Source organism: Salvia hispanica, chromosome 6, assembly GCF_023119035.1.
Source record: "Salvia hispanica cultivar TCC Black 2014 chromosome 6, UniMelb_Shisp_WGS_1.0, whole genome shotgun sequence".
Taxonomy (NCBI): Eukaryota; Viridiplantae; Streptophyta; class Magnoliopsida; order Lamiales; family Lamiaceae; genus Salvia; species Salvia hispanica.
The window spans coordinates 24,002,561-24,011,677 of record NC_062970.1 but is presented as its reverse complement, the minus strand read 5'-3'; the positions used below and the strand labels follow the sequence as shown (position 1 = coordinate 24,011,677).

The 9,117-nt window shown below is 37.5% G+C and overlaps 1 long non-coding RNA gene across 1 annotated transcript; it reads right to left on the bottom strand.

The window, feature by feature from the left end:
- Positions 1 to 4,507: 4,507 nt before the first annotated feature.
- LOC125193646 lies at positions 4,508 to 6,924 on the bottom strand. Its single transcript, XR_007171604.1, has 3 exons — positions 6,756 to 6,924; positions 5,727 to 5,847; positions 4,508 to 4,701 (listed from the first exon to the last, which is right to left on the bottom strand). It is a non-coding gene; the product is annotated as an uncharacterized LOC125193646 (long non-coding RNA).
- Between the last annotated feature and the right edge of the window lie 2,193 nt (positions 6,925 to 9,117).

The following is a 9,117-nucleotide window of genomic DNA, read 5'->3' as shown; positions in this document are numbered from 1 at the left end:
GCCACCGAGGAACCCTAATTACCGAAAGGAGGAAGACAAGAGCAAGTTGGTGTGCAGCCACTGCGGAGGTAAAAAGCATACAGAAGACATATGGTTTCACATTCACGGGTTCCCGGAGTGGTGGGAGGATATGAAGAAGGAGAGGCAAACCCGTAAGTCCAGCCGAAATAGTGGAGACGAAAGGGCTTCAGTCGCTGTTGCCATCGACCACGCCACCTACATCGAAAAATCGGTGAGCGGCAGCGGCGGAGGTAGCAGCGAGGGGCAAGCAGAGGAGAAGCCGACCATTGCATCTGTCTCCATGGTGAAAACGTGGTGAGAAGGTACAGTATCTCCGGTTAGGAACGCCATTGACGGCAGAAGACGGATGAAGAAGGCGCCTAGGGTTCCCACAAGCAAAGGTGAGACGGTGGGGATTTTACAAATTAGGGCAAAAATTGCCCTAAATACTCGCAATTCATCGAAACCCAAACCTACCCCACTAATAACCAAAAATCCACCAGCCCTAAATCCCGACCCCTCACATAATACACCCCACATTTCCCATAAATTCCCCACTGACCCCCATACCACATCAGTGTCCCAAATACATACCCCATAATTCTGCATTATTGCAGACTGGCCCCCACATCGCCAAAACCTTGCAAATTAACCCCCAGCCTTCCGAAAATGTTATATCCCAGGCATCTATCCCTTGTAAAAACTCCTTCGACGCCATGACATGTTCCTCTACATCCACATCAGGCCCGAAAGACCCCCATTGGATCTTTGACTGTGGAGCAACAGGTACAATATCATTTGAAGCCTCAGATTTTTTATCTATCTCCACTTCTAGAAAATCCTCTGTCCAAACTGCCAGTGGGGACCTAGCATGAGTTATGGTGGCAGGCACGATAAATATCTCGCTCACTCTATGTCTATCTAATTGCCTTTATGTTCCGTCATTGTCCCACAAACTTTTATCTATTAGTCATGTGACTAAGGAGCTTAACTGTAAATTAAATTGCTAATGCAACCTCAATTTTTGCATGTTGCATGATATCAAGACGGGGACGATAGGTGGGTGTGGCACTGAGCGACACAGAATGTATTATGTGTACGAGAGCCCAAAAGAGTGCTGTGATGATGCTGACTCCCGGACCGACAGGCATGCAGGCTTGGATGTGGCATCATTAGTTAGGGCACCCATCCCTGGGATATTTTCACCTACTTTTTCCTGAATTAGTTACTTCTATGAACTCTTTCAATTGTGATACTTGTGTATTGGCCAAAAACCATAGATATTCTTTCAAGTTGAACAATACTCAAATGAAATCTCCTTTTATTTTAGTACATTCTGATGTGTGGGGTCCTGCCACTATCCCTGGGGGACAAGATTTTCGGTACTTTGTGCTTTTTGTTGATGATTACTCTCGCATGACTTGGATCTATTTTAAAAAAAATAAAGCTGAAGTTTTTGATAAGTTCATTGATTTCTATAACCTTATTCAAACTTAGTATAATCACAGCATCCAAATCCTTATGTCCGACAATGGAGGGGGGGGGGGGGGGGGGAATTTGTCAATAATAAAATGTAAGCCTTTTTCAGGACAAAGGGATTAGTCAATCAAACTTCATGTGCATACGCTCGGTGCAAAATGGGGTAGCGGAGAGGAAAAACCGTTATATACTTGAAATTACCCAAGCCCTCTTAATTGAATCCAGAATACTAAAATCTTTTTGGCATGAAGCTATAGCCACCGCTGTATACCTTAGAAACTGCTTATCCACTAGAACCCTTAACTTCAAAACTCCTTTAGATATTTTTTCAAACCACTTCGAAATCCCCTCATCCTTATCTCTTGAACCAGGGTGTTTGGCTGTTCAGCCTTTGTTCAAATCCCAAAGCACGAGCGTTCCAAATTTGACATGTGTGCCCTTAAGTGTGTCTTTCTTTGCTATGGAAAAAATCAGAAAGTCTACATATGCTATGACCCGACAACTCGGCGGATGCACACCACCATGAATTGTGACTTTGTGGAGGGAGAATACTTCTACAGCCAATCTAGTAGTCAGATTGAGACTCAACCTTTAGACAAGAGTCCAAACGATGACCTCCTAGATTGGCTATTGGATATCAGCCCACAGGAAAACCACTTAGGGGGAGAACCACATCCAAGGGGAAACCAGACAGGGGAGAGAGTCCCAGCCAATCCCTGTCACAGACGTTGGTTGAAGTGGACTGGCGAGTAGTATGATATGTATGTGTGCAGGTGCAGATCAAATAAGTCCAGAGGATTTACTCAATCGCTAGGCCTAGCTAATCTTAAAACTATCTGAAAGTGTCGTTGGGATACTCTCAATCACTATCAAAACCTTAACCCATTTACTATTGGCTAGTACATGGTAGTAAGGATCGATCCCACTGAGATGGAGGTGTAAGCAAGTGTTCAGAGGATTTGGAAGGGGTTGGCTGCTGCCACGCAACTCATGGGTTAAGACTTGTTAAACTACTAGACTTATAGTAATTTAAAGGTAACTAACCTATCTATTAGACCTAGGGAACAGGAAAAGTACGTACGCGTGCATGACTAACGGAAATGAAATTTAACTAAAGAAATTCAATCACTAAACTACTAGGTCAGGTAACCAGAGTTCTGAAAACAGCTAAACAATACGTAAACATGCAGTGGGGACCATTTTCCCGAATTAGCTATGACGACAGAAAAGCTGCAGAAAGTAAACACGGCTACTGCCAGATCCGATTTCTTACTAACTTCTACCTTCATCTTCTTCAACGAGCTGAGTAAACAGAAACGTAAACAGAGCATCAAGCATGTGAAAATAGAGCAAACTTAAATCTGACTTCAAACATTACGATTAAGCACAAAATTACTAGATCTAAACTACTAGGCCGAGCAAAATAAGCAGACAACAGTAAACATCCATAACCATGCAAAATTCAGAACATTACGTCTCAGATTCACAACTCGGATCAACAATTCAACTCAGATCAACAAAAACCAACTCCGATACGTTAGATCCACACTCCTCAATTCAGATTCAACCGATTCAACTACAAATCAACTCCGAACAACCCGATCTAAACTCCAAATCAAATATCAATTGCGAAAAGCATCCAAATCAGTAAATTCCAATAATCAAACATTAGAATTAGTTGAAATGAAAACAACAACTTCCATAACTACTAAATTAAAGGTTCAACACAGAAATATCAAGTATTGATCTTCTAAAACGATGAAGTCTCAGCTCAAAATCATAGAAAATAACCAATTGTATCTTCTCCTTTCGTAAGGACGGTGTTACACCACGGAAACTAACTAGACCACCGCGAACTCCCAGAATTTACCCCATAGAAGCTAAGTGCGCAGAGAAATATGTGGAGTGAAGAGGAAGTGAGCTAAGAGCGAAAAATGAATGTGTGAGCTTAATGAATTATGCCTCTCTTCATGTTGTGTCTCTATTTATAGTTGAGGCTCGGACTTCTAGGGTACTCTCTATTTATAGTTGAGGCTCGGACTTCATGTTGTGTCTCTATTTATAGTTGAGGCCCACAGCTCAAAAGATGTTTTTCTACTCATAGCTGCTCCCGCCTAGAGATGTCAAATGAGTCGGGCCGACCCAGCCCAGGCCCAGTATGGTCTAGCCCAGGCCCGGCCAATCAATGAAATGAAGCGGGCCTAGGCTGGGCCGAGTAGATGAAACGGGCTCCAATTGGGCCTTTTTACAAAACCAGGACCGGCCCGTGCCCAGGCCCACACAAAGCCCGACCCAGGCCCAGGACCGGCCCGAGCCCAGAACCAGCCCAGGCCCGGCCCAGCCCAACATAATCTAACTTATTTACTTAGTTTTATTGTACTACTATATTTTTAGTTCTTTCCATGGACTTATTTAAGCATAACATAATAACATACTAATATCATATTCATATCTACTATATTAATATACCAATATCATATCCATATCTACTATATTAATTTACTATTAGACGTATGGTTAATATTTGTTGTATATGTTAAAGATATCTACAGATTTATTAATAACACTATGCAAAAATATTCAATTAATCAATTATTACTCAACTTAAATCAAAACTTATACTAATAAATTTGATTTTCATAATTATAGAGAATAGTTACTGACTATCTTCTTTTTAGATACCGAGGATCCTAGAATTGATTGTGGTATAATTGTTCTGATATGTATAATAAAAAGATTAGTTGTTAATAATTTATTTCTACCAAATATAGTTCCATAAATATAGTGATTGATTAGTTATCTATATTTATGAAAATTGTAATATGTATGTATATATAAATTATGCCTAAGTGGAGTAGTATATATGTATATGAGTCTACAATGAAGATTAGATATTATTTCATTCACATCCATCTCTATTAATATATTGTTAGATGTGTAACACCCCCTACTCGGCGTCGGCAGGCCGAATAGGTAATGTCACCCGTCAAGTATAGCAAATTCAAAATTTTCATTTTGAAAACCATTCAAAACCAAATACTTAAATGATTATTTAATATTTACATTTACAGCGGAAATAACTTAGTACAGAATTTAGTGCTAACATGCCACAACTAACGATTCGAAAGATCTATCTCTAATAGAGCTAAGTGATCCACCAAAGATGCAGCGCTGAGACAGAAATGAACAAATATCGACTGGTACTCTTCAATACCAACTAACCTGTAGCACAATCAACACTTAAGCCAAAATTCTCTTCAAGTAATAATCATACAACTAAAAAAATTCTAAAAAATCCTTATTATTGTTTTATTTACCAATTATCACCACCTCTATCATATTATTTTCATTTTATTAATTTCTAACATAATTTAAGCAGTATTTCCCCAATAACTATCCATGCCCAGAAACCAACAATGAGTAAGATCAATCCCAGAACATATGATCAACAGTCATCATCCTCTATCTCATGGGATTTATGGAATTTACCAGATTTATAATTATATATCACTTCGTAAACCAACAGGGTAGAATACAAAGTAAAATGCGTATCACAAATTATTATTTCACACACAAACACATATAGATCACAAACATTTTCACATAATCAAACACATATTGCCCCATTAAGTGCTTAGTGACAGACTAGGGTACACTAACCAGATCAGAAAAAAAATCAGAATCAGAATATCAGAATCAGATGCAAAAGCGGATTTTGTCCTCGAGAGGACTCCACACAGACCACCCATTTAGGGTGTAGACAGATAATCAGATATCAAGATATCAGACAGATCAGAACGATCCTCACTTCGATCGTCCAGAAGATGAGTGATCTCAGATTATGCAGCGCTGCAGTCCTATGACACGCCAATTGTACCCACATAATACACTCAAGCACGGGGCATAAACACAGTCAAATATACTTATTTTTGTATCAATACTTATATCCAACATAACACAAGACAAATCAGACCTCATCACATGTAATCATATTTGTATACATCTCATCATCATATATCATTTATCATATTCACCTTAATGCTCATTTCCACATTTATCTACAGTCACAATCATATTCTTCCATTTGCATATTATATTACCAAATCATTCAATCATCATATTCTCATATTTTGCTTCATAAGTCTTCTATCACATAATTACTCATAATTTACCAAGATAATATGTCATATAATAAGCACATTAAAGAACATAAGAGAATTAGGCCATTTAAGTGCTGAGCATGCTACCTGTCAGGCTTATGAGCATAATCCATTTGACCACCTTTACGTTCCAGTCACTTCACACCCTTTTCTCTTCCAATCCTTATCCCATCATTTTACCACCGTCCATAATCCTCCGCCTTATATTCTACTCATAAGCAACTCATATTAATTACATTCAATCTGTATGTTATCATTTGTAATATAAATTCACTATTTATCCATTTTCTCTCATTAAAACTTTCAAATAGAAACACCAAATATTCTTTTGCTATTCACAAGATACTATTTATGGGTTAATTTCATAAATTCCCTAATTATACCAAAAGACTCCAATTAATTCCCAGATTAATCACACACCTTATGTACATTATGATTTCAAGCACATATCAAATTCATATTCACACCACTATTCACAGAATGTATACACTTATGTACTAATTTCTAAAAATTACTAATCTTGCTTCGAAAGTTCTCAATAAGATACTTCAATATCTCTACTTAAACTATACCCTCATGATCAAAACTGCTAACTAAATTCGCTAATCTTATCAACCTAGTTTCCTCTTAATTTTGATCATTATGCTAAATAATAGCATCTCGACTCTAATCATCGCTTAAAAAAAACTCCATTGTTAAGCTTAATTCATCCCAATATTGACATATGTTAATTGTATTTAGAAATATGATTAACCAAAATCCTAAACTAGTAAGTTAGGCCTACTGACAAAATTTCAGAAGTATACTAAATCATCATAATAATTTTTAATAAAATCACTTTAGGCTTATTTTCCAATCTAGTGTCCAATTCTAAACAAATCCTAACCAATTATGGTGTCGATCACTACAGCCAGGAAGAACAAGTGAACCATTCTTCCATTTCCAACATAAAAACCTACTAAATCACCACCAACAAACCTCTATTGACCAATAGAATCAAAGGTTGAATTCATCTCCTATCTTAATCCCAAAAATCGCATATATACAATTCACAATTCCTAAGGTTTCATTAATTTATATGCTTCAGGAGTAAGCTAGGTCAATGTAATGTAATACCTTGATAAACCTGTCGATTGCATGAGTGATTAAACCGATCCGCAGATAAACTTGACAATTCGAGAAAAATTAGTTATGGAGGTTCAAGATAATGGAAGCTGTGGTTTATTTTGAGGGAGAAAAAAAAATATCGAGAGAGAGTGAGGGAGAGAAAGTTGCATTTGGTATTTTTAAAAAGTCTTATATTAACAAATGGTAAAAACCTATGACATGTGGCACTCTTTCATCACTTAAGAATTACTCAATTTCTCTAGACTAATCTAGATTAAGGTTTCAAGTTGAAGCTTATTTTCTCCTCATTACACGCCACTTTGATTGAGAAGAGGATAGTTAAATTATTTCATATACAATTCTTTAGTTATAGGCATCTAATTCAATATGTACCCAACATCTATTTAATTTCTTCTACTCTTCAATGTTACCTTTGTATTAATCCCAATACTAAATTTCCTCGTACACAAACAAAACTCAATATAATATTTCAAAATCTCAATTCTCATAACATTATAAACTTACAATAATTATGAATTTTATTTTATTTTTTACTTTTTTCTTCAAATTTTTCAATTGAAATAACAAATTCCGTCTAGGGTCGGTCACTTTTGGGATGTTACAACCACTATTTTCAATAGCGAATTATTCGGCAAGAGTCTTGATTCTCCAGTTTCCTAATCGGAAAATCAATTTCCGACTAAGGGCTTTTTTTTTTGGGTGTTACAAGATGCATGCTTATTTTATATTTGTTAGATAATCATAAATTTTATTAATGATATTATGCAAAAATAATCAATTAATTTAATTAGTCAACCTATTAAAACTTATAACAAGTTTGATTTCCATAATTACATTTGATTTGCATAATTATAAATATTAATGGTTAATTGATTTGCATAATTATAGATTTTAGTAGATAATTGATTTCTCTCAATTCAAAATCGTTCCATAATTATAATATGTTATGATAACTAATTTTATGGAATTATATTACATTTATGCGTTTGGAATATATTAAATTGAAGCATAATCTTGATTAAACTATGTACTTTTTATATAGATTAATTAATGTTAAGTGTGCACAATGAAAATTTTGACTTGGCCCAGCGCAGGCCCGGCCCGGCCCGGCCCAGCTCGGCCCACTTACCAACTGGGCCCGGGCTCAGACTGGGCCCATTATTTAGATCAAATCCCAGGCCCAGCCCGGACCGCCACCGACATGGGCCTGGCCCGGGCTGGGCTTAAAAGTCGCTGGGCCAGGCCGGCCCGGCCCAGTTAACACCTCTACTCCCGCCTTTGCTCCTGTAATCCCCTGGGTCCGGTTGCAAGCTGGCTTCTTCACTCCATTTTCTTCGGTTTCCTCTGCCTTGTAGATTTTTCATCCGTTCCCTTGGCCTAGTAGATTCTCTACCCACCTAAACTTTTAAACGTGTGTTAGTTCATTAAAATCACATAATTTAACCCCATAACCGATGCATGAAATGAGCCTTATCATTGGTCCAACAGAGGAAGTTAGCAGCACCGCCGGGCCGTCAAGCCCTGTGATACAGAACGAACAGCAAGGTGACGTCGTCCAACCATTATCCCCTTCTTTGATTCCTGATGTAAACAGTTCAGATTTTCATAAAACCTTCACAACAGACTTATATTGATAGGAACAATAATGAAGAATGTGGAACAAGTGGAAGAAATGAGGTTACTGGAGAACCATATGAATTACCTCCCAGGAGTACAAGAGGGATCTCTCCTCGAAGTTAATTTATTATAGATAAATAGCTTTCTGAGGATGATATAGGTTAGTAGCTGCGTGGTTATTACTGTGGTTAAAGGTCCAAAGTTAAATCTCACCAACACTCAAAATGGAGTAGGCATAAGAATTGCAAAGTTTTAATTTATCTTTTTGTGTGGTTTTCAGAAATTTACGAAGTTTGATACTCACTAGATTGGAAAGGGAGAAAGGCAAAATATGCAGTATCAAATATTGCTCAAGGTCATCTATCATAAATGGCTCTGCCATTCGAAGCTGCCCTATATGAGGAGGAAAAAATCCCACTATCATTTGAAGAGGCTAGAAAGCACAAACATTGGAGAGAAGCCAAAAAGGAGATTGATGCCCTTGTAAAAAATGGCACATGGGAGAAACGCACATTGCGCAAAGGAAAGAAGCCAGTTGGATGTCGATGGATATTCACAATAAAAAGAAGAGCAGATGGTTCAATCGAGAGATACAAGGCGTGACTTGTGGCGAAAGGATACACGCAAGTGTATGGAGTTGATTATGAAGAAACATTCTCCCCAGTTGCTAAGATGGAAATTGTGCGAGCCCTACTATATGTAGCAGTGTGCAAAGATTGGCCTCTACACCAGT